We start from the raw sequence: 25,136 nt of genomic DNA on the forward strand, positions 1-25,136 counted from the left end.
CTAATACTTAACAGTTTTCATAGCATTTAGTATGTGTTATCTGATTTAATCCTCACAGCAAATTTGGGAGGTAAGTATTATCATTTCAGCTTTACAGGTGAGAAAACTGAAGCTCCAAAATGTTCAATGACATCCTCAAGATCACATAACTGATAAATGGCGGAACTAGAACTCAAATAGCCAAGTCCAAGTTCAGTGTTTAGTCCATGCTTGAGAAACAGTTTAAAAGAAATGAGCCAACTTCATATCCAGATCCTTTCTAATTTATGTATTTACATCACCCAAGGGAGAGTGAAACATCATCTCTTTACTCTGGAAAAGATGTGACCCATTGGAGAGAGCTTGGGCCGAAGCCCAGACCAGAGCTGCAAGAACCAGTCATGTAACGTTGGACAAATCTTGGCACCTTTCAGTGGGACCCTGTTTCTTCTTTCAAGTGGGTGTAATAACACTTGACTTGTCTGCTTCACAGTGTGCCATGAGCCTTCAGTTTAAAAAGATGAAAAGTGCCACTAAGATGTAAGCTCAACAATACAACAGGATGCTGGGGCTTTTGTGTCCTGGCTCTCCCTTTCTGGAGATCCAACCGTGAAGGGTCCTCAACTCCCCTCACCCATCTTATTATCCGGGTGACTTTGCTTTTCCCCACATCTCAGCCTCCCTACAGAGGTCATATATAGAAATATATAATAGTGATAATCACTCATCTTTACGAATATACTAAAGCTACTGAATTGTAATCTTTAAATATGGTGTGTGAATTATGTCTCAATTTTTAAAAAGAGACAATGTCTACGGCCCAGGTAAGAGGCACACCAAGACCTACCTAGGATTGGGAATAAGGAGGAGAAAAATTAATTATAGGAGATTTTGGGGAAGAAGAAGGAGCCAAATACGATTACGGCATTAAGCCTAGAAATGAGGGAAAATGGTGGTGCCCTTAACAGAAAGAAGGGCAAGCAAGTCTGGGAGAGACGATGATGGCTCAGTGTGGGTGGACACATTGAGTACAAGAGTTTAAGGGGCCACACAGGTGCACATGCACATCAGAAAGCTGGAAAATCAGGCCTGAATTTCTGGAAATGGTAAAGAGTTCGGAACTACCTACCTCAAAGTCATGATTAAAGACTAGAGACGAGATGAGCCTTCTCAAGATTGTTTTTTAAAAAAAGAGCCAGCAGAGACTTTTCTTCTATATTTCAAGTCTTCTCTAAATTGGCGAGCCCCACTTCTTGTCAATTTATGGATACTTTGTACACAGTTGCATCTGATTAGATCTAGAGTGTGTCCCATCTCATTTTCTAAAGGACTTTCTCTGTTCATCCCATTTTATAGATCTTGCAATTTACTATATATTCCATATGAAACATGGCAGTTTACTTCCAGATTAATTACAAATATGGTTTCTGTGCCTTACAGTCTACGTGAGAAGCAGACAGACTTTAGGCACAGCTATTAACTAGTTACAATTTGTATGTTCTCAGGGAAATATTTGTTGGTGTGATTTTTCCAAAGCAGAATCATCAAAAATACAGTTATTTGAAAGCTCTACCTGATCATTAACTGAATCTCCTGTATGTCTACTTCTGTTACCTTTTTCCTCTTGGGGTTTGGACATGTGGTTCAGTTTTTAGATGACTTATAATTTTTGATTGGGTGCCTGACATTGTGAACCAAAACTTGTAGAGGCTCTAGATGACGTTGTTTTTCTCCAAGGAAGGTTAAGGTTTTCTTTTCTTCAAGCAGATAAAGAGCCAGTAGATCACATTGAGCCTGTCCAGGTTCCATTTTAGGCTTTGTTACTGCTGATCTATTTCTATTTTTCTCTTACTCTTAGAGCACAGTGATTACTCTGAGAGAACTGCTCTAGGGTACAGACAGCCCTTGCTCCTATGCCTCGGGCCTCCTGAGGTCTTAACTGACATCTCAAGGTGTTGTTTACCAAGCCTCATCCATCTTGGTAAGACAATGCTATCTCCTCAGCACTGTTCATGGCTGAAATCTCTGCTCACTTCTTCAGCCTCCCTGCTGCTATATTCTTCTGGAAATCTTGGAATCTCACTCAGCACATGTGCAACTGAGAAATCAACTGATGGCTTCAGGGAATCCTTCTGCATATTTGGGGACTCACTTCTCTGTGGTTCTCTCCTCTCTGGCAGTCCCCAACACTGAGGAGACCTCTGTGTACTTAGCACAGGGGGGTGATGCTTTCTGCCTGGGCTTTAGTCCCCTTGCTGAGAATGAAAAAACATCCTCAGGTCGTAATCACATGTGGCAGATGTGGAGCTCATTTGATTTGCTGCCCATCTCTCAAGGATCACAGCTCCTCGGCTTCCTGACTGTGTTGATTGTTCTCCAAAGCTTTCAAATGTGTTTTTAAATATTCAGTCTCACTTGGTGCAGTGGCTCATGCCTGTAATCCCAGCACTTTTGGAGGCCAAGATGGGTGGATCACCTGAGGTCAGGAGTTCAAGACCAGCCTGGCCAACATGGTGAAACCCCATCTTTATTAAAAATACAAAAATTAGCCAGGCATGGTGGTGCATGCCTGTAATCCAAACTACTTAGGATGCTGAGGCAGGAGAATTGCTTGAACCTGGGAGGCAGAGGTTGTGGTGAGTCAAGATCCCACCACTGCACTCCAGCCTGGGCAACAGGGCAAAACTCCATCTCAAAAAAAAAGAAAAAAAAGAAAAAAACAGCCTTATCATTATGTGGGGCAGGTTAGTGTAATTCAAATTACTCCATTGGAACTAAAAACCTGACTCAAGAAAATAAACAGATAGATAAGAACTGGCACTTGGAAACCTAATTTGGGGAGGAGGAATGAGAGATAGGAGAAAAAGAGAAAGAAGAGGAAAACCAGAATATGACAATCTTTTGAAGGCCCAAAGAGAAAGTGCTGGAGTAAGCATTACCAGAAAGAAAGCTAAGATAAGGACCTTATCCTTGGTGAGAGCAGAAAGTCATAGGTGTCGCATTTACAAAGCGTCCTATGTATTTATCTCCACCAAATAGTAAGCTTCCGGGGGATGTGCAACAAGTCTTACAATTGTATGCATCATCGCAGAACCGTGCTAAACATTCACTAAATGTTCACTCTATGATTGTTCATGAACTACAGGATTAGGAAAAGTTTCAAATAGCTGAATAGAATGCCTTTGAGAGAGGCTGGGGTAAAGCTGATGGAGAGGTGTGGTTTGGAGTGTCCTCAGCAGAAAGGTTGGGAGACACTAATTTAGCAGAGCGCCCCACCCCCACCCCACTAGACTATTTATACCCACCAGCAAGCGTGCCAGGTGCATAGCATTCAGTTCATGACTCAAGGAGGGAGAAATGAATAATTTCATTTCCAACTCACATGTGGAGAAAAGAAGTTTAGCTTGTGCCTTTTCTTCTGCCCTCTTACTATCCATGCAAGTAACACCCGTAAAGCTACAAAGAGGCCTGTGAGTGAGCAGGCTATGAGTCTATAGGAAATGTAATTTCCTTTGCTTCATCTTTAAAAACATTTTTCATTTGCATTTGGTTGAAAGAATGTCCTGTGCCCACTCGACCCATTTGACAACTGGAAATGCCTACTATGGCCGGCTCACATCACCGTGGCTCTCCATCCGAGAGGACAGAGCTTTCCCTTACTTCATTTCACTCCCACTCCAGATCCAAAAGTGTCCATTCTTGCTGTGCCCTCTCCCTTCCTGTAACTACCCAGTCAGTTTCCAGTGTTTATAGACACGTCTAACTTGATGGAGAACTTCACAGATCAACGAAGTCACAGGCAAGCGGAACTAGAAGGGTCCACGTGATACTATCTGACCCAAGAAAGAGTAGTGTCCTTTAATGATTGTGTTGACTTTTGGAGCCAGGCTGCATTTGAGTCCTCGTTTTGCCACTTTTCATCTTTGTGACCTTGGGTAAACCCTGTAGTCTCTCTGTGCTTCAGTTACATCTTCAGTAAAATAGGAATGATAAGAGTACTTACCTTGTAGTGCTGTTGTGAGGATTAATACAGTGCCTGGCTACCCTTATGAAAGCACGAGAAAGCTCGCTCTAAGCTATAAAATAATGTAAGTGTGCAGCATGATTGACTTTATTTTTCTTACTGCCACATCCAGTTTTTAGTCAATTCCGACTTGCATGGATCTCAGGAGAGGGGGAACTGATGGACTGCTCAGCACGGAGCCAGTCAGCCTCTGCCCTGTGCTGGGTCAGACATCTCTCCAGAGGTATGGCAGATGCTGGTTGGCCCAGGGGCAGGGAGCAGCTCTGCCATGGAACTGAAGCCCTTGCATCTCCGTACTGCTGAGAGGGAGACTATCCCAGAAGCATCCAGGATTAGAGAAGGGGCCTAATTGGGGTGCCGGGCAGTCAGACACAGGGGATACATCGAGACAGACTCTGTGGGAAAGGCATCGCCACCCCACACAGCAGGAGAGAAGCAACTGCCACCTCCACCTTCCCTCCTCATGTATAGTGGATGATCAATGACTCATCTCAAAGGGAACATTTCTTTGTGAGAGTGCAATGCATCTTCATTAGACTGATTAGAAATTGTTCCTTGCCAACTGAAAGCATGTGTATTGGAGAGTCTGGAAAGCAAAAGCAGAAAGGACTTTGAACACATCTGTGTCCCAACCCTGGCTCTGCCACTTATCAGCTCTGTGACCTTGAGAAAATGGCTTAGCTCCTCTGGTTCTGTTACTTTGTCTGTAAAATGAGGATAATAATTTCCATTCCATAGGGTTATTGTTGAATGTCAAAGGAGATGGCCTATGTACAATGCGGTGCACATACAGTGCCAGGCTCAGAGGAAGCAATAAGACAATGTCTGCTCCTTCCCTCTCTAAGTGAATCATTATGTCTGAGTGTGCAGGGAGTATTCACTTGCTTGTCAACCTGTCCACCCCATGGTGTCTCAAGTGTCTCCAGAATTCCTAGAATTGAACGTTAGTTGCTCAGGACAGAATAAAACTCAATGGTGTCTTGCTCTATAAGATTTATAGTTCTGGCCGGGCACGGTAGCTCACACCTGTAATCCCAGTACTTTGGGAGGCCGAGGCGGGTGGATTGCTTGAGGTCAGAAGTTAGAGACCAGCCTGGTCAACATGGTGAAACCCTGTCTCTACTAAAAATACAAAAATTAGCTGGGCGTGGTGGTGGGTGCCTGTAATCCCAGCTACTCAGGAGGGTGAGGAAGGAGAATGGCTTGAACCCAGGAGGCGGAAGTTGCAGTGAGCCGAGATTGCACCACTGCATTCCAGCCTGGGTAACAGGGTTAGACTCTGTCTCAACAAAACAAAACAAAACCATTTATAATTCTATTGCTTTCATTGCCATAACTCCACATTTTCGAATTTACTGACTTAACTGTGAAAGGGGTATGTTTTACTTTTACAAATGTGGACCTAGGTATGCTGTCACCAGGTAGTGGTATTTATCTAGAGTTATTTCCAAAATTGTGAACCTATACAAATTTATTTTACCAAAGCTACCATGTTTTCTGTTTATATTCATGTCAGTGTTCTCTACCCAGTTAAGATTCTTGGGGGCAGAGACCATGAACCACTGATCTTTGTATTGTCACTGCTTCACTTACTATTTGGCACATATGCAATGCTCAATAAATCCTTTTTTATATACATACTTTAAGTTCTGGGATACATGTGCAGAACATGGAGGTTTGTTACATATGGATACATGTGCCATGATGGTTTGCTGTACCCAGCAACTCGTCATCTACATTAGGTATTTCTCCTAATGCTATCCCTCCCCTTGCCGCACATCCCCTGACAGGCCCCGGTATGTGATGTTTCCCTCCCTGTGCCCGTAAGTTCTCATTGTTCAACTCCCACTTATGAATGAGAACATGCAGTGTTTTGTTTTCTGTTCCCGTGTTAGTTTGCTGAGAATGATGGTTTCCAGCTTCATCAATGTCCCTGCAAAGGACATGAACTCATTGTGTCTATATTGATTCTTCTCTCTTCTTTATTAGTCTGGATAGTGGTCTATTTTGTTAATCTTTTCAAAAAACCAGCTCTTGGATTCACTGATTTTTTGAAGGGTTTCACATGTCTCTATCTCCTTCAGTTCTCCTCTGATCTTAGTTATTTCTTGCCTTTTGCTAGCTTTTGAATTTGTTTGCTCTTGCTTCTCTAGTTCTTTTAACTGTCCTGGTCCATCCAATGCTCAATAAATCTTAAAGTGAACTTGGAACTGAGCTGTTCTTCCTACCTAAACTCTCTAGTTGTTTAAAAGTCAAATTCAATATGACCTCCCACACAATGGTTGACTATGACTTGGGATAAATGGTGTTATGCCCTTGAAGCAGCCAAAATAAACAACTCATCATTAATAAAAGATGCACATAGCCAGGTGCAGTGGCACATGCTTGTAATCCCAGCATTTTGGGAGGCCAAGGATCACTTGAGGCCAGGAGTTCAAGGCCAACCTGGGCAACATAGCGAGCAACATTAGCTGGGTGCAGTGGCACCACCTGTAGTTTCAGCTACTTGGGAAACTGAGGTAGGAGGATCTCTTGAGCCTGGGGGGTTTGAGGCTACAGTGAGCTATGATTGTGCCACTGCACTCCAGCCAGGGTGACAGAGCAAGATTCTGTTTCAAAAAAAAAAAAAAGAAGATAAAAAGATACTCACAAGAGAGGTGAAAAAAAGATCTCAGATCTTTTGGGATAATTCCAAAGTAGAATCTTAGATTCCTTTTCCATCCACCGTCCTTTCCAAAATATTTCAAGGTAACCTTTCAGGAAATTTCACTGTCTAATAATAACAAAAATTACAATACAGTTGTTACCATCTATGAAATCCTTACCAGGCACCTGTGCAAAGTGCTTTCCATGGATTATTTGAATTCTTGTTGCAGCTTCACAATAGGATCAAAAAGAAGGCAAGTTCTATGTGCTTTGACGCCTAGCAACGCAGCTGCCCAGGGTCCCTCAGCTAGCAAGCCACATATCCAACCCAGAAGGTCAGACTCCAAAGCCAGGACTCTCTGCCACTGCACCTACCTTCCTCCCAGCCTAGTATGTGGGCTTCCTAAAACCTACTCCAAAGATTTCGCTTCACATCTAAGTTTTTTCCTTCCATGTGCCTTTTTCTTCAGCCAGGAGGAGCTACTTGCTCTTTAACATACACTCTCTACACTTTCCAAACTCTGCCCTGGCTTAGGAAACACCTGCTTCCTGGAGTGCTTTTCCCACCTTCTTTGCATATCCAATCCCGCCAACCTTCTGGGTCAAACACCATCTCTTCCAGAAAACCTTCCTTATCACCCTGTGCTCATCACCACTGCACCCCAAGCCCCAACAGGTGTCTCCTCTCCCTTCTCTAAACTGTCAGAGTGTTTCCTCGGCACTGCTCCCGCAGCACTTCACACCTTGTCCCTGGTTCTCAGTGATGTGTAGAGGTCCCATCTCCACTTGATGCTGCTCACTTTGGAGGCAGAATCCAGGTAGGATCCAGACTCATCTCCCCACAGCACCCAGGAGAGGAGATGGTGGGGTGGAAGCCCCTCCCGTGGCAGCCCCATGACCCAGGAGGATTTGTCTGACTAGCAAAATCAGGCAGATTCCCTGCCCCCTCCCAGATTTTCTCACACCCGCCAACTTAATTGATTTAATGGGCCTTTGTAGGACTCACCAACCAAGCATAAAATGGACCTACCTGTAGTCAGGAGCCACCCAATCAATCAAAGGGCGACAGAAAACCGAAAATGCTGCATATGAGCAAAATAAATAATGGCCAATTAGTCACCATCTGTGCCTTGCTGTCAGCAGACAAAACCCACAACAATCCCCATTTCACTTCCTGCCTAGTCAGATTGCACAATGAAGTCTCAACCGAAAGGCGGGAACAAGGAGCTGAGAGTGTTTTAAAATAGGATGTGCCTCTGAATTTGCTTTGAGGAAATTTCATCAACTCAGCTGACATTTGTTAAGTACCCACTGAATGAGTACTTAACATTTGTTAAGTACCCACTGATGCTCTGCTGGGCACTGGAGATACAACAGTGACAAAGGCTTTTCTACCAAAGAGCTGAGCATGTGAGTAACCTCATAAAGAAATGGGTACCTGGGCATGGTGGCGTGCACCTGTAATCCCAGCTACTTGGGAGGCTGAGGTAGGAGAATCACTTGAACCCGGGAGGCAGAGGTTGCAGTGAGTTGAGATTGCGCCACTGCACTCTAGGCTGGCAAAAGAGTGAGACTCCATCTCAAAATGAAAGAGAAAAGAGGAGAAGAGAGGAGAAGAGAGGAGAGGAGAAGAGAAGAGAAAAGAGGAGAAGAGAGGAGAAGAGAAGAGAGGAGAGGAGAAGAGAAGAGAGGAGAAGAGAGGAGAAGAGAAGAGAGGAGAGGAGAAGAGAAGAGAGGAGAAGAGAGGAGAAGAGAGGAGAAGAGAGGAGAGGAGAGGAGAGGAGAGGAGAGGAGAGGAGAGGAGAGGAGAGGAGAAGAGAAGAGAAGAGAAGAGAAGAGAAGAGAAGAGAAGAGAAGAGAAGAGAAGAGAAGAGAAGAGAAGAGAAGAGAAAAGAGGAAAAGAGGGAAGGGGACGGGACAGGGAGGGGCTGGGCAGTGGAGAGGGGAGGGGGAAAGGGGAGGGGAGAAGAGGAGGGGGAAGGGGAGGGGAGAAGAGGAGGGGGAAGGGGAGGGGAGGGGGAGAGGATGGGGAGGCGGAGAGGACGGGGAGAGGGAGGGGAGGGCAGGGCAGGGAAGGGAAGGGGAGCAGAGCAGAAAGGGGAAGCAGGCCAGGTGAGGTGGCTCACACCTGTAATCCCAGCACTTTGGGGGACTGAGGCAGGTGAATCACTTGAAACCAGAGTTTGAGAACAGCCTGGCCAACATGGTGAAACCATGTCTCTACTAAAAATACAAAAATTAGGCCGGGCGCGGTGGCTCAAGCCTGTAATCCCAGCACTTTGGGAGGCCGAGACGGGTGGATCACGAGGTCAGGAGATCGAGACCATCCTGGCTAACACAGTGAAACCCCGTCTCTACTAAAAAATACAAAAAAAATAGCCGGGCGAGGTGGCGGGCGCCTATAGTCCCAGCTACTCGGGAGGCTGAGGCAGGAGAATGGCGAAAACCCGGGAGGCGGAGCTTGCAGTGAGCTGAGATCCGGCCACTGCACTCCAGCCTGGGTGACAGAGCGAGACTCCGTCTCCAAAAAAAAAAAAAAAAAAAAAAAAAAATACAAAAATTAGCCACGCACCTTTAATCCCAGCCACTTGGGAGGCTGAGGCAGAAGAATCACTTGAATCCAGGAGGCAGAGGTTGCAGTAAGCCGAGACCGCACCATTGCACTCCAGTCTGGGTAACAGAGCAAGACTCCATTTCAAAAAAAAAAAAAAAAAAAAAATTAGCCGTGGTGGCATGTGCCTGTAGTCCCAGCCACTTGGGAAGCGGAGGCACGAGAGTCACTTGAACCCAGGGGCACAGGTTGCAATGAGCTAAGATTGCACCACTGCACTCCAGCCTGGGCAATAGAGTGAGCCTGTCTCAAAAAAAAAAAAAAGAAAAAGAAAAAAGAAAAAAATGGGAAGCAGAAAAGATAGGCAGCTTCGCCTTGGTCATGTGGCCTGGGGAAATGCCAGCTCTGCTCTTGGCCTCAGACTTGGTGTTTTCACCTGAGAGATGGGATGATAACCAGGTTAGCGTGAGGAGGAACTGAGAAAACATTTGCATAAAGACCTGGTTCCTGGTAAGTGTGTCCTCATGGTCTACTCCCTCCCACCCATGCCTCAGGGCCCATAAGGATAATTTCTCCCTAACACAAATGCAAATGGGAAATGAGGACTAAGCATACCGTTCAGAGAAGCACGTCCATGATAGAGACCTCGCATAACTGCCTTCCAAAAGCAAAACTGAACTAAATTAATTTTATTTTCTTCATATTTTCCTTGTGAAATGATTCATTTCAGCATATTTCTCTACCTATGAGCCTCAGATGGTGGCCCCACAAACGAAAATATCCTCAAAATGATCTAAGATCTGAGTCTTAGTTTCCCCGTCTGTGAGGTAGGAAGGATAATATTCAGCTCATAGGTTCCTCCTGAGAAATTGAAAACTCACATAATTACCTACTAAATATTTACTGGATACCTATGGAGTGTCAGCACTGTTCTAGCTTCTGGGATTACAGCAGTGAACAAAACAGACTTAAAAATCTTCATCCTTTTGGTGAGTGCAGAAAGGTAACAAATATCTACATAAAATATATAGTATGTCAAATGGCTAAATGCATACAAAGCATTTAGTACAAGACATGCCTTGTACATATCATGCAGCATCTAAAAGCAGATAAGTATCAGCACCAAGAGAAATAAGCTTCTTCAAGGTCAGGCTCAAAGGCACATTGTAGGTAAGAGGAAGCAGAGAGTCTCGGTTCCCACAGTCACTTAACACCAAGTAATCCACTCAAAGAAAAGGAGACTGAGCCTGGGGATGGCAGTGCTATGGCAAAGTCAACAGTGTTTTTGCCTTATATTTGAGAACAACAGTGGAAATGGTTTTCCCAATCATTCAGCCCCATCTCTAATTCACTTTCTTATTTAACTCAATGGCTCAAACATCCCTAAAGACTTCCTTGTATGAAAAATGACATTGTGTTGGCAAAATGTGTATATTCTGTGGCCCTTTGCTTCCTGATACAGAAATAAATGAATCAACTTGGGTGTTGGGCCTTGTAGCTGGGACAGGGCTCAATGTCATAAACTTTCAGAAGGGCCAGACCAAAACCAGAACATCAACCCCTGGAATAAGGTCACTGAATTGTATCTGAAAAAGCAAAAATCTGCCCAGAGCTAGCATACACATTTTCCAGTGAAAACGCCTCACCCCTCACACATGAGAAAACTGAGCCTTAGAGAGGTTAAACAGAGTCAGCACTTAACTCAGGCAGTCTAATTTCAGAGATCATGCTCTTATCACTCAATCCCCTCTAGGACTTCCCTTCATTAACAAGTTGTTGGGGCAGTGGTGTGGGTGATACAATAGGAGCAGACAGCCCAAAAGCCTCTCTGTGAACACTTTCTCTCCCTTAGTAGGGGAAATCACACCACCTAACCATTCAGCTACCTATCTATCCATAATCCATCCTTCCATCATTCTGTCCAGCTACCCACTCACTTATTCATCCATCTCTCCCCTCATCCACCATCTATTCATCTTCAAATTCAACAATCCATTTATTCACTTGCCCACCCACTCACCCACCCACACAATTGTCTATTCATCTTCCAAACCATCCATTTATCAATCAATCCATCTACTCACCCATCCATCCATTCTATTCACCTACCCATTCATTCATCTTCCAATCCATCAATCTATCCAGCCACCCATTCATCCATCTCCACACTAACCCATTCATACATACATACAAATCATTCAGCTGTGGTTATGATGTCTAATGGCATCATTGGAATGGATTATCTTTATGGTTCCTCACAGTCTAAGATCATGTGATGCCATAAAAATTGATAGACAGGTGGATGACCATATGTAAAAAGAACTACAATCTCATCAAGCCCTCAAAGACCTTATATGCAGTGGGGAAGATCAAAAGATAAATACATCAGTAGCTAGAACAGGAGGGATAAAATTAAAAGAGCCTAAGAGAGGTATAAACAGCAGCATAAGGGTGGAGCTGGTTGAGGCTACAATGGCCTGGTCCACATAAAGAAAGGTAGCCCAACTGTTTTTGAAGCATGTTTCAACCAGTGTTGTGAGTTTGAAGGTCACCAAAATCCAGAATCTACTTCAACCAATAGGCTACACTATGTTTGAAAATCCTGGCCTGGCGCGGTGACTCACACCTGTAATCCCAGCTGAGGCAGGTGAATCACCTGAGGTCAGGAGTTCAAGACTAGCCTGACCAACATGGTGAAACCCCATTTCTACTAAGAATATAAAAATTAGCTGGGTTGGTGGTGGGTGCCTGTAATCCCAGCTACTTGGGAGGCCGAGGCAGGAGAATCACTTGAACCCGGGAAGCGGAGGTTGCAGTGAGCTGAGATAGCACCATTGCACTCCAGGCTGGTGACAGAGCAAGACTCTGTCTCAGGAAAAAAAAAAAGAGAGAAGAAAGAAAAGAAAATCCTACCCTCTTTTGCATGAGGTATCTGCTTCCAGGTACCTCAGAGGTACCTATTAAAGGCAAGAGTTGCCTGGGAAACGCACCAGTACCTATCTATAAGATAAGCAATCAGACCATCTGTAATTACAGAATCTTATTTTCTGAACCCCAAATCAAGGCATGTGTCAAGCACTCATACAGACAAAAGGTCTATCTGGAATCTGAGCTGCCTTGAAAATTCTGCCTCACATAAGCTGTGGCTGTAGAAAGGTTGAGCCTGAGAGATCAGAAATTCTCTCTGGGAACCCTGGGAAATCTGGTTTTCACCTCCATCTTGAAACACTGCTAGACAAGTTCAGGCGAGCAAGAGCATCCAGCAGAGGCCAAAGGGCACCCAAAGAGCAGGAAGAAGATATCGAAAGTCAGATGCGAGCGGAAAGAGGGAAAAGAAAACTGGGAGCATGGCAGGCAATCCTTAAAAAGCAGATGGGAAGTCCCCTCCAGCCCTACCGGCAATGAACTTGATTGACTCCCTGCACAGGTATTTTCTGAGCTGGGTTTGTACAGAGAGAATCTGTCAGATCAACCTGCACCAGCGCCGGGTTCAGGGACGCCGCACTGCTTCCCCTTCCTGCTCTGCACTCTCCGTCCTCAAAGGGGCAGAGTGCTCCTGCCGACAGGAAGCACACACCACACTATGGGGACTTAGTTCCTGCCGAGGTGGACATGTCCATCAGAAAGCATTTGCTGAGATGCAAAGGGGCCCCACAAGTGGTAGAAAAGGGCACCGTGGGTTGGGAAACCCACTATGCCAGGGTCAGGATCGTACCCAAGGCTGGCTCTGGTCATCTGCATGGGAGATGATCTACCAGTGAAAAACAGTAATGATAATGCCTAATACTTATGGTGTTACATCCATCATATCATTCAATCTTAGGAACTACCCGATGAAGTCGGTGCTATTCTAATACCCATTTTATGGCTGGGAAATTTAAACACAAAAAGGCAAATTAACTTAAGATCATATAGACCCGGTCCTGGAAGCCAGGCAATCTGTCTGCAGAGCCTGAGGGTTTACCACTAGGCATAAAAATGGGTACATGGGAGCATTTGCAATGCACTGTTCCAAAGGCTTTGTGTCCACTCACTCGTTTAATCCTCACAAGGACCTTCTGAGGTGCGTCCCTAGTATTATCTCCATTTCACCGGTGAGGAAAGCAAGCTACAGAGTAACTCCCTGGCCGGGTGCGGTGGCTCACACCTGTAATCTCAGCACTTTGGGAGGCCAAGGTGGGCGAATCACCTGAGGTCAGGAGTTCAAGACCTGCCTGGCCAACGTGGTGAAACCCCATCTCTTCTAAAAATACAAAAATTAGCTGGGCATGGTGGTGTGCACCTGTAATCCCAGCTACTTGGGAGGCTGAGGCAGGAGAATCGCTTGAACCTGGGAAGCAGAGGTTGCAGTGAGCAGAGATTACTGCACTCCAGCCTGGGCACCACAGACTCTGTCTCAAAAAAAAAAAAAAAAAAAAAGAGTAACTCCCTAAGGTCGTGCAGCTTGAGAGGGGCAGAGCCAGGGTTTAATTCTCATATGCTGACTCCGTAGTCCATATTCTGAACCTCTAGGCAAGGGTGCCTGTCGATTGCCACCATGTAATAATAGTAACAACAACACATCTACCACTTACCCAGGCCATCAGAAAGTCCCAGACTCTGACTGGTACCTGCATTGTCTCATTTGATCATCACAATAACGTTATATGATAGGCAATTGGGTACAGTAGCTATCCAAGATCTCACACAGTTCCATTGTACCCTTTTAAATCACAGTTCTGGAGGACATCTTAATGAGGAGATCATATCATTCCCCTAGACACAACTTTCTATGCATCCTACCCTTTCCCTCGATTAAATAACCCGTTTCCAGATTTCCCAAGCAAGTAGCAAGGGACCCATTTCTTGTTGTATCCATCATCTCTTTCCCTGGTTCTTGGACACTGGTTCAGCAGGACCTAGGGACCAAAGCAAGGTGAAATGCCCAGGCTGATCTGCATCTGTGGGCCGATTCCATGAGGTTCAGACTCCAGGTGGGGCCTGCAGTGGCTCCATGCTCTGCACCCAGTTCTGCTCTGTCTGCTCTCACATGCAAGGCCAGCTTGAGGGGTTTCCAGGGATGCAGGACTTTTAGAAACAGGAAGTCCCAGGCAAACCAGAATGATTTGGTCACCCTAACCCTACCTCTTGGCAAAAATAACTTTCCCTTTTCCACAGCCCCTTCAGCCTTGAAAATCTTTCTCTTCTCTCCTCCCCTCCCTTTGCCTCCCTTCCCCATCTTCTCTCTTTTCCTTTTATTCTCTAACTCCCTCCCTTCCCTTTATCGCCTCTTCATTCCTTAAGCAGGTCGCTACTGTAACCAAGCACCAAACGAGTCACTGGGGGGTTATAGTAGATAATAAAAACAAGTAAAATCTCTTCCATTATTGGTTCATTTATTTAACAAATGGTATGTGCCCACTCTGTGCCAGTCACTATTCAAGGTCTGGAAACTTGAGAGCTTTATAGTCCTCGTGGGGAAAATAAGCATTCACCAAACACACACACACACCCCTACACACACACACACACCTACACACACAGACGCACACACCTACACACACAGACACACATACACCTACACACACAGACACACACACCTACACACACACACACCTACACACACAAACACAGACACACACACCTACACACACAGACACACCCTACACAGACACACCCACACACACCTACACACACACCTACACACACAGACGCACACACAGACACACATACACCTACACACACACACACACACAGACACACCTACACACACAGACACACCCTACACAGACACACCCACACACACCTACACACACACCTACACACACAGACACACACCACAGACACCCCACACACACCCACACACAGACACACACACCCACATACACCCACACACAGACACACACCCACCCACATACACATACACACACCCACATACACCCAGACACCCACCCACATACACATACACACACCCACACACACCCACATACACCTACCCACATACACACACGCCCACATACACATATAGACACACACCCACACACACACACACATACACATACACACACACCCACACACAGACACACACCCACATACACACACACACCCACACACAGAGCCACAGACACATACAGACACACACCCACACACACACACCCACATACCCACACACAGACACACACACATCCACACACACCCACCCACATACACAAATACACACCCACACGCACCCACCCACAGACACATACACACACCCACACACAGACACACACACCCACATACACATACACACAGACACACACACACCCACACACCCACCCACATACACAAATATACACCCACACACACCCACACAGAGACACACACACAAACACACACACCCACCCACACATACACAGACACACACACACCCACACATACACATACACACAAACATCCATAAACAGACACACACACACATACACACACCCACACACAGACACACACCCACCCACATACACATAGACACACCCACACACACACACCCACATACACATACACACAGACACCCACACACACACACACACCCACACACAGACACACACCCACATACACATACACACACCGACACACACACCCACAGACACACACACCCCACAGACACACATACCCACCCACATACACATACAGACACACCCACATACACATACACACAGACACACCCACATACACACACACACCCACACACAGACACACACCCACACACAGACACACACACCCCCCACACATACACCCACATAGACATACACCCACATACACCCCCACACACACATACACACACCCACACACACACCCACACACCCATACACAGACACACCCACACACAGACACACCTACACACACACATAAACACACATACACACACCCACACATACACCCACACCCACACACAGACACACACCCCCACACACACATACACACACAAATACACACACACACACAAACATACACACACACCCCACTGCAAAATTACAACATATCAACTGCCAGGGAAGAGAAGCAAAGGCTTCTATGAGAACCTGTCATAAGTGTTTGATCTCATTGGCAGGGCCAGCCAGCTAAAAGCCTCTTTGAGAAGTTGATGCTTGGCTTGAGATCTGGAAGGTGAGTAAGGGGTCCCCTGGCCAAAGGAAGGAAGGAGCATTCTGGACAGCGGGGCTGTGCAAAGGCCCAGTGGTGGAAGGAAGAAGGAACACTCAAAGTAGCTGGTGGGATGAAAGTCAAAAGAGGGATAAGGCTGAAGAGCTAGACAGGGCCCAGCCATGCAGGGTCTTGGAGGGACAGTGAAGTTTGCTTTTATCTAGGAGCAATGGCAAACTGCTGAAGAGATTAAGCAAGAGGGTAATGGGTCTAAACGTTTTGAAAAGTGTGTCCTGTCTCATGGGTGAGGCTCTGATGGGCAGGGGCTGGAGTGGAGATGGAAGAAGGGTGGAGTGCACATGAGAAGACCCCTCTGGGAGACTATTGTTGCCAGTCAGGTCAGACACAGAAAAGGATTGGATGACGCTGGCGGAGGTGCAGATATCACGTCCCCTGCTTTCCATTGCTTGGTGGACAATATACTTGACGATGGATCAAGTTCTTGGGTGACCTTGGAAAAGTCATTTAACCACTTTCAGTCTCGTTTTCCTCGTTGTAAATGGAATTACTTATACTACATTTCTACCAGCATGACCTGGTGTACCAGCTATGACAGCAGCGGCTGTATGGGAAGGCGTAGCAGACTCCGAAACTCTGTGCACATGCTCGAGCCCCCCCCCCCCAGCTAGAGCCCACGGTATAAATCTCCCGAAATAACAGATCTCTCGGACTGGCCTCTGCCTCCAGTCTCACACAAATCAATTCCTCTTGATAATAATGCCACTTGGTAATAATCATTTATAATTAAATACAGATCTAAACAAGTAATTCCCCTATCGCCTATGTGTCTGTATTTACCTGACCTTCAAGGTCTCCATAATCTGATTCAAATTTAACTCCTTGCCAATATTTTCGTCACTCACCCCCTTCCTTCTGCTTATGCCTCACTGGGACCTGAACAAGTCATGTGTTTCCAGGCCTCCCTGTTTTTGCTCGCTTGCCCCCTGTGCCTGGAATCACCTCCTCCATTCTCTCTAATAGAACAGAAATAATTGTCATTCTCTAAGGCCCATCTTCTGAGTCAGCTTCCTCATTCTTGCAAGTCAAATGCTTCCGTTCATTCCTCTAGAGGTCCCAGAACATTTTTCACTTCTGCTTTGGCATTTAATCAATTTTCCATGTGTTCTTTTTCTGATGTATATGAATTTCCCCCAGCTTTATTGCAAACAGGAAAAGAGCAGGACCCCGTCTAGACACTGGCAGCCATATATATTCTCAGGAAGTGTTTATATAATAATTGAGGTTGTGCATTATGGGACTCTATTAGATTATCCCTACCAAGTAGATAATGTAGAAACCTGTACTTTTTTTGAAGTTCTTCAAAGTCCGTATGTCTATCTTATGAATATAAGACCAAATGGATCAGAAATACCTGGGTAAAATTTGAATTTCTCATTCTCCTCTTAAAATCAAACAATTTAACTAAACTAAGTCAAACTAAAAGGATCTCAGAAATTATGCAGCTTAAGTATCCCCATTTTATGAATGAGATTATATAGTTTCAACTTAAGTCAACCCTCCAGTTAGGACTGTTACAAGCTACAAATATAGTGACCGTCCTGAGCCCCTCTCTTCTACGCTTACCCTGAAAAAGCTCAGTCACTAGGGCCCAAAGGACATTCAAGGCATGGCAGCCTGCCAAGGTTCTCATCCAACCCAGCAGATGGGTGGCAACACCTCACTTCTCCCATTTGCTCCTCCAGGAAGAACACTGGGCAAGCAGTCTTTCAACTTTTAGAGACTTGGATTTTTTTTCTTCTTTGCCCAAATTAGTCATTTTAAGAACAGAGGAAAGAAAGCAACTTGTCACTTCTGTCACACACACAGGCCCAGCTAAGAAGATGTGCAGAAGGGTTCTCTCCTAATACCCGAGTCCTCTTGCTGTTCTCCTGGGTCTTATCTTCATCCTACTCAGCTTCTTGTGGCCCCAATATTATATCCCAGAGTCATCTTCCTTTCCCTTAAAACTCTGGCCCAAGTTGGGCCAACAAGCTCTTCTCTTCTTTCCTGAAAGCAGAACTGAGACAGCCAGACATCGCAGCATAGGGCAGTTATGAAGAGTAACCAGAGAATTGGAACCAAAAAGGCAAACAGCATCGGAACGGCCACATTTCCAAGGAGGAGCTTCTGATACAGAGAGAAATACAGACTCACCCCAGAGGCCGGGGCCACCTCCCAGGGACCTGGGTTCCCGGGAGCTTGCTCCAGTTCTGTCATCTGTGCTCAGCTTCTGTTAGTGCTGTGCCTGCACCTATGAAGTGAGATCACACACTCCTGCCAAGCTCATGGGATCCCTGTGAAAACCAAGGAAAACGTACCCATGAGACACAACTGAGACACCTTTAATTCTGATCAAATATAAGATGTTTCTTTCCTTTTGTTGGTTTGGGGGTTTGTTTTCCTCCTCGATCTATCACCCTTGGACACAATTCATCATACGGCTCAGAGGAAATACCTATCAGAACCCCAGCAGACACCTGCCAGAAAAGAGAGAACTTAATAATGGTTTAAAAAAGAGGTTGGTGGGCTGGGCACGGTGGCTTAGAATCCCAGCACTTTGGGAGCCCGAGGCGGGCAGATCACCTGAGGTCTGCAGTTTGAGACCAGCCTGGCCAACATGGTGAAACCCTGTCTCTACTAAAAATACAAAAATTAGCCAGGCATGGTGGTGGACGCCTGTAATCCCAGCTACTTGGGAAGCTGAGGCAGGAGAATCACTTGAACTCAGGAGGCAGAGGTTGCAGTGAGCTGAGATCATGCCGTTGCACTCCAGCCTGGGCAAAAAGAGCAAAACTTCTCTCCAAAATAAATAAGTAAATAAAATAAAATTAAATTAAAAAGAGGCTGGCACAGAACCAGGGCTCCCTTCGACTGCACTTGCCACCCTCCGATGAAGGCAAACAACTTCCTGCACTCCAAATCTCAATTTAGAAAAGGCCCACATTGGCCAGGCACAGTGGCTCATACCTGTAATCCTAGTACTTTGGGAGGCCAAGGCAGGAGGATCACTTTAGGTCAGAAGTTTGAGACCAGCCTGGCCAAAATGGTGAAACCCCATCTCTACTAAAATTATTTTAAAAAGCTGGGCACGGTGGTGCGTGCCTGTAGTCCCAGCTCCTCTGGAGGCTGAGGCAGGAGGATCGCTTGAACCCGGCGGGGAGGTGGAGGTTGCAGTGAGCCAAGACACACCACTGCACTCTAGCCTGGGCAACAGAGAGAGACTCTGTCTCAAAAAAAAAAAAAAAAAAAAGAAAGAAAGAAAGAAAGAAAGAAAGAAAGAAAGAAAGAAAGAAAGAAAGAAAGAAAGAAAGAAAGAAAGAAAGAAAGAAAGAAAGAAAGAAAGAAAAGGCCCATATCCACTTGTCAGGCTTACCTGCTAGCAACAGGTGGCAGTTTCCAGCCTCCTTCCCCCTAACTTGAGGGACTGAAGTGAGTGGTAGGGTGGTGGCCTGGCTGAGGAGGTCTTTTAATGACCCCCAGAAGGTCTGTTCCTCAGTGGGCTCACCTGAAGGGCCTTATCCCCTCTAATGGTCTATGCCTGCTGTAGCCACCCCACCTGGGTGACTTTGTCAACTCCAGATGCAAATGTTTGGGTATCTGCAGTGGGATTCCTCTGCTCTGAACCCTCCTAGCACGTGGACCTAGAAGGGCCCAGAATACAGTAGGAGCTCAATAAACATTCATTGGCTCTTTGCATAAATGAATGTGAGTATCAAACATCAGAGGCCAAGATTTTACTTGGTTTGTATCTGTTCTGTATTTAACAGGTATTCAGGAAAAAGTTCATCAGGCAATGTCTTCATTAAATCATAATAGTTTACCATTTAAAGTATCTACTGTGTGCCATGTGCTTCACAGACGTTCTGGAAATAACCATGAAACAATCATGAGATGTTCTTGTCCCCATATCACAGCTGATGAAACTGAAGCACAAGAGGTTCGGTAACGATGCCAGGTTACTTGATTATTTAATGGGGCTGGAACTTTACCTCCAGATTAACTCCAAAGACCAGCACCATCAATGTAACCAGCTGTCATTCTACCTACCTGTCCTTCCCCACCCACCAACACCATTCCAAAAAAGGATTTAGGACAACTCACTGAACAACGAGTCCTGAGGATCTCTCTCTAGAAAAATCTAGAGAAATGTTCTATTTAGAAACATTTCCGATTTTTTTTGTTCAACTTTTATATTAGTCTCAGGGGGTACATGTGCATGTTTGTTTCTTGGGTAAGTTGTGTGTCGCTGAGGTTTGGTGTACAAATGATCCCATCACCCCGGTATAGGATCCAATAGGTAGTTTTTCAACCCTTGCCCCCTCCCAGCCTCTCCGCTCTAGTAGTTCCTCATGTCTGTTACTCCCATCTTTATATCCATCTGTACTCAACATTTAGCTCCCACTTACAAGTGAGAACGTGTGGTATTTGGTTTTAAGTTCCTGCATTAATTCTCTTAGGATAATTTGAATATCAGAAATTATCAGACTTTATCCAGAGCCACATTGGGGAAATAAAGTCATCAAAGAATGAAGTAAATCCAGTTTGATCAAACAGCAGAGCAATGATTAAAATCACCTTGGGATGTCTATTATTAACACAGTTCTAAGGCAATTCTGGAAGAAAAATCCCATTGAGTATTGAATGATCACATCATTAAAACAGGTCTCTCTTATAGATTCTCAGATAGATGTATTTGAGGAGCAAAATACTCTCTTGTTTTTATAAACTCTGGGGGTATTTATTTAAAAAATAAAATCATGCTACTTATTTATTACCAAATCAGGGTACCTCTTACCTTCTAATACATAAGAAGCTTTTGTAGAAAGCAGGTTGATGTATTTAGAATGTATTATTTCTATCTTTGGGGAAAAGGGGCTGTTAATATCCAGGAAGACAGACTTGAATGAGACGCTGGTCAAACGCGTTCCTCAAAATCAGACTTTCTTCTGAAAGGCGCAAAGTTTCCCTCTCCCTTCAGGCTTGTAGAAATGCCAGCTTCCACACTGGTGGAAAGTGTGGGGGACTGGATGAGGTTTATCGTTATGTTTGCTTGTTTCTTTGTTTGTTTGTGAAAAGGAGATTACATCAGAAAGGGCCTAAAAATAAAGGCCAAGTCTCCATCAACGGGGTAGCCACCCACCTGCACACGCCCAGGGGCCTCCATGCCTCTGAAGCCTCATTCAGGTCTATGGCAGAGTATCTTCATTCTGGCTGCTGTTGGAATCATCAGAAGAACTTTCAAAACTCCCAGAGCCCAGTCCTCAACCCAATGCAATGACATCAGGAACTCTGGGGAGGACCCAGATGTGATTTTTTTTTTTTTTTAAGTCCCTGGGCAATTCCCATGTGTAACCCAGGTTAAGACGACAGCCACTTCAATTGTCCCCTGAAGCCCAGGTTGTACAAGGATGTCGAGCCATCAAAACTCAACAGCAGTGCTTGCTTTAGCAGCACATATACTAAAACTGAAATGATACAGAGAAGAGTCACATGGCCCCTGCTCAAGGATGACATGCAAATTCGTAAAGTCCATATTTTTAAATTTCGTGCCGTGCATTAAGAAAAATAATAAAAACAGGCCGGGCACAGTGGCTCACGCCTGTAATTCCAGCACTTTGGGAGGTCAAGGTGGGTGGATTACTTGAGGTCAGGAGTTTGAGACCAGCCTGACCAACATGATGAAACTCCATCTCTACTAAAAAATACAAAATTAGCCCAGTGTGGTGTTGCATGCCTGTAATCCCAACTACTTGGGAGGTTTAGGCAGGAAGGCAGGAGATTCACTTGAACCCAGGAGGAGGAGGTTGCAGTGAGCAACCTCCTGGCACCATTGTACTCCAGCCTGGGCAACAAGGGTGAAACTCCATGAAAGAAAAGAGAAGAGAAGAGAAGAGAAGAGAAGAGAAGAGAAGAGAAGAGAAGAGAAGAGAAGAGAAGAGAGAGAAAAGAAGGGAAAGAGAGAAAGAGAAAGAGAAAGAGAAAGAGGAAGGAAGGAAGGAAGGAGGGAAGGAAGGAAGGAAGGAAGGAAGGAAGGAAGGAAGGAAGGAAGGAAGGAAAAAAGGAAGGAAGGAAAAAAGGAAGGAAGGAAGGAAGGAAGGAAGGAAGGAAGGAAGGAAGGAAGGAAGGAAGGAAGGAAGGAAATACAAACAACTACTCCACAGCAGCCAGCATCACATAGCCTGAGAGGTGACATCCTTGGCTCTGCCCCCAAGCATATGAATCCTGCCTCCATTATAATTCTAGTTATGAGACCATAGGCATCCACAGAGTGCTGAATATTTCTATGCCTCCATTTCCTCATCTGTAAAATGGAGGTAAAGTCTTCTTTGGGAGTCGTTGTGAAAATTAAATAAGGTGATATATAGAAGGCACTTAGCATCTGGCTGGAACATGATAGACTGGTAGTCATTATTTCCAGAATCTCAGTATTCCATCCTGAGTTAAGAGGTGAAGAGCGAACAGTGCTTGGTGGCCTGGGAGGAGTTACGTATAATGTCTCTTTTCTCTTGCTTGCCACCAATCACCTTTGCCTCAGAGTTTGGGTGGGGCACAAGAAAACTTGTAAACCTCAGCCTAGTTACAGAGCGGCCTTTAAAGATTGTCCCCCAGGGTAAGGGGCAGTGTCTCTGGGTAGTGGAGGAGTAGCTGCCCTTGGGGGATGTGTCTGGGTTCCTAGACATCTTAGGAATGATCAGTTTCCTAGGGGAGGGCATCTGACGATGGATCCGGGGGTTTCCAAGACCCGAGGGGCTATGAGGAAGGGGAGGACCCTTCTGTCTTCTTGACCTTCTGTGTGCAGAGTCACTACGAGTTCAGTTAGGCACCTTGAGCAACAGGAAGAACAGATGCTCTGGCCCAGCTTCCTCTTTTCTGAGAAGCGGAGAGTCTGAATCATAGAAGACGTGCAGTGATTCAGATTTTGAGATAAGAAAGGACACATCAAAACAGTAATCTTCAGTTTTCCCAGAAGCAGCTTCTCTTTGAACACATATTTTACCTGCAACTACTAGCTAACAAATCATAGGCCACTGTGAAGCTTGTTTTATTGGCAAAGGATCAATTCAGCATGTCTGACATATGCCAGGTGCTGGGCATGTAATATCTCATCACGGTAGGCTGAGGCTCATGGACTAGAAATAAACTGCCCAAGGTCACTCAGTTGGTAAATGCTAGATTCCAGAGACCAGAGTTTTCCGTGGCTCTCCACCTTGAGCACATATCAGAATCCTCTGTGGTCGTGTTGAAACAGATTGCTGGCCCCACCTCCAGAGTGACTGATTCAGCATGTCTGGGGTGCTGCCTGAGAATCTGCATTCTTTTTTTTTTTTTGAGACAGAGTCTCCCTCTGTCACCTAGGGTGGAGTGCAGTGGCGCGACCTCAGCTCACTGCAAGCTCCGCCTTCCGGGTTCACACCATTCTTCTGCCTCAGCCTCCCCAGTAGCTGGGACTATAGGCGCTCACCACCTCGCCCAGCTAATTTTTTGTATTTTCAGTAGAGACGAGGTTTCACCGTGTTAGCCAGGATGGTCTCGATCTCCTGACCTCATGATCCACCCGCCTCGGCCTTCCAAAGTGCTGGGATTACAGGCGTGAGCCACCGCACCCAGCCTGAGAATCTGCATTCTTAACAAGTTCCCAGGTGATGCTGATGCTACCGATCTGAGGACCACAGTTTGAGAACACCTGCGTCATAGCAGCAGCATCAATTACTATGACTCAGCCATTAAGAAAAAGGGAGGGGAAGTCCTTAAAAATACCTCTTGAAGAGGTGGTTAAGTTTCCCCACTCACCCTCCCTATCCAACACTCACACACACACACTGCTGACACCATCATTTGTTGCACATATGTATTCTTCAGAGAGAGCAGAGGCTTCCTGCTTTGTTGAGATCCAGTCACACTCTGAATAATGACTGAGATCAGCAGACTGAGATTTCACCAGCCTCCCTTGATTGCCTCCATGAGAGCCTTTTCTTGGGCCAGGTAAGGAAAAGCCCAAGAGAGAGAGAACAAACTGGCCACACAATGCAACCGGTGCACTCTCAGCCTCTTCAGAAGACCTTGGCAACCAGGGAAGCTTGATTGCAATTTGTGGCTATCAACACAGGCTGGGCCTCCGGTGACCTCAGACAGCCTTTTTGGTGATATTTGTCTGGTTTCCTAGCAACCTGAACATTAAGGAACAGAGGTGTAAACAAACCTGCTGGCTGCCCCCTGGCCAGGTATCGGGAAGAATTTCTGCAGCAGTGGAAGGGTCTCAGCTGGCAGCTCAAATAAGCTCTGTGATCCCACCCACCGGGTGTAAACAAAACCACGTTCCTGTATGCCTCCATGACAATTAAAGCTGCGCAAAAGCACAACTGCAAACGATATGGTGTAACTGTGAACCGCTGGCAGAAACCTTAGCTCAGTATGTAATAATCTGAAATAAAACCTGTGTTTTAAAGCTGATGGCTTTGAGAAATATATGTCATGCCATTTTTAGAAGTCACTCTTGTGACGTCATTACCATTGGCCCAATAGCATGAAACAGACTAAAGCGGCAGCAAATGCTGTCCCAGTGAGATGTCTCGTCCTGAGAGACGATGTTGGAAGGGTGGATGTTTGGAAAGGAAGTGACAGTGTGAGCTTAAGAAGCAGCCAAGCATTCAAGCCCCAGCTCTGCCATTTATCAGATGAGTGACCTAATCCTAATACCCCTTAGGTATTAGGCGTATTAGGGAATTAAGCATATCATCTAATTCCCACGTCCTGACCAGTAGCAGATAAGATACCCTA

General features: G+C 45.5%; 1 non-coding gene across 1 annotated transcript; it reads left to right on the forward strand.

The window, feature by feature from the left end:
* The first annotated feature begins 21,793 nt into the window (after positions 1 to 21,793).
* Positions 21,794 to 21,897, forward strand: LOC119625011 (U6 spliceosomal RNA). The gene has a single exon (XR_005241161.1). It is a non-coding gene; the product is annotated as a U6 spliceosomal RNA (small nuclear RNA).
* The last annotated feature ends 3,239 nt before the right edge of the window (positions 21,898 to 25,136 follow it).

This window comes from Chlorocebus sabaeus, chromosome 8 (genome assembly GCF_047675955.1).
Source record: "Chlorocebus sabaeus isolate Y175 chromosome 8, mChlSab1.0.hap1, whole genome shotgun sequence".
In the NCBI taxonomy this organism is placed as follows: Eukaryota; Metazoa; Chordata; class Mammalia; order Primates; family Cercopithecidae; genus Chlorocebus; species Chlorocebus sabaeus.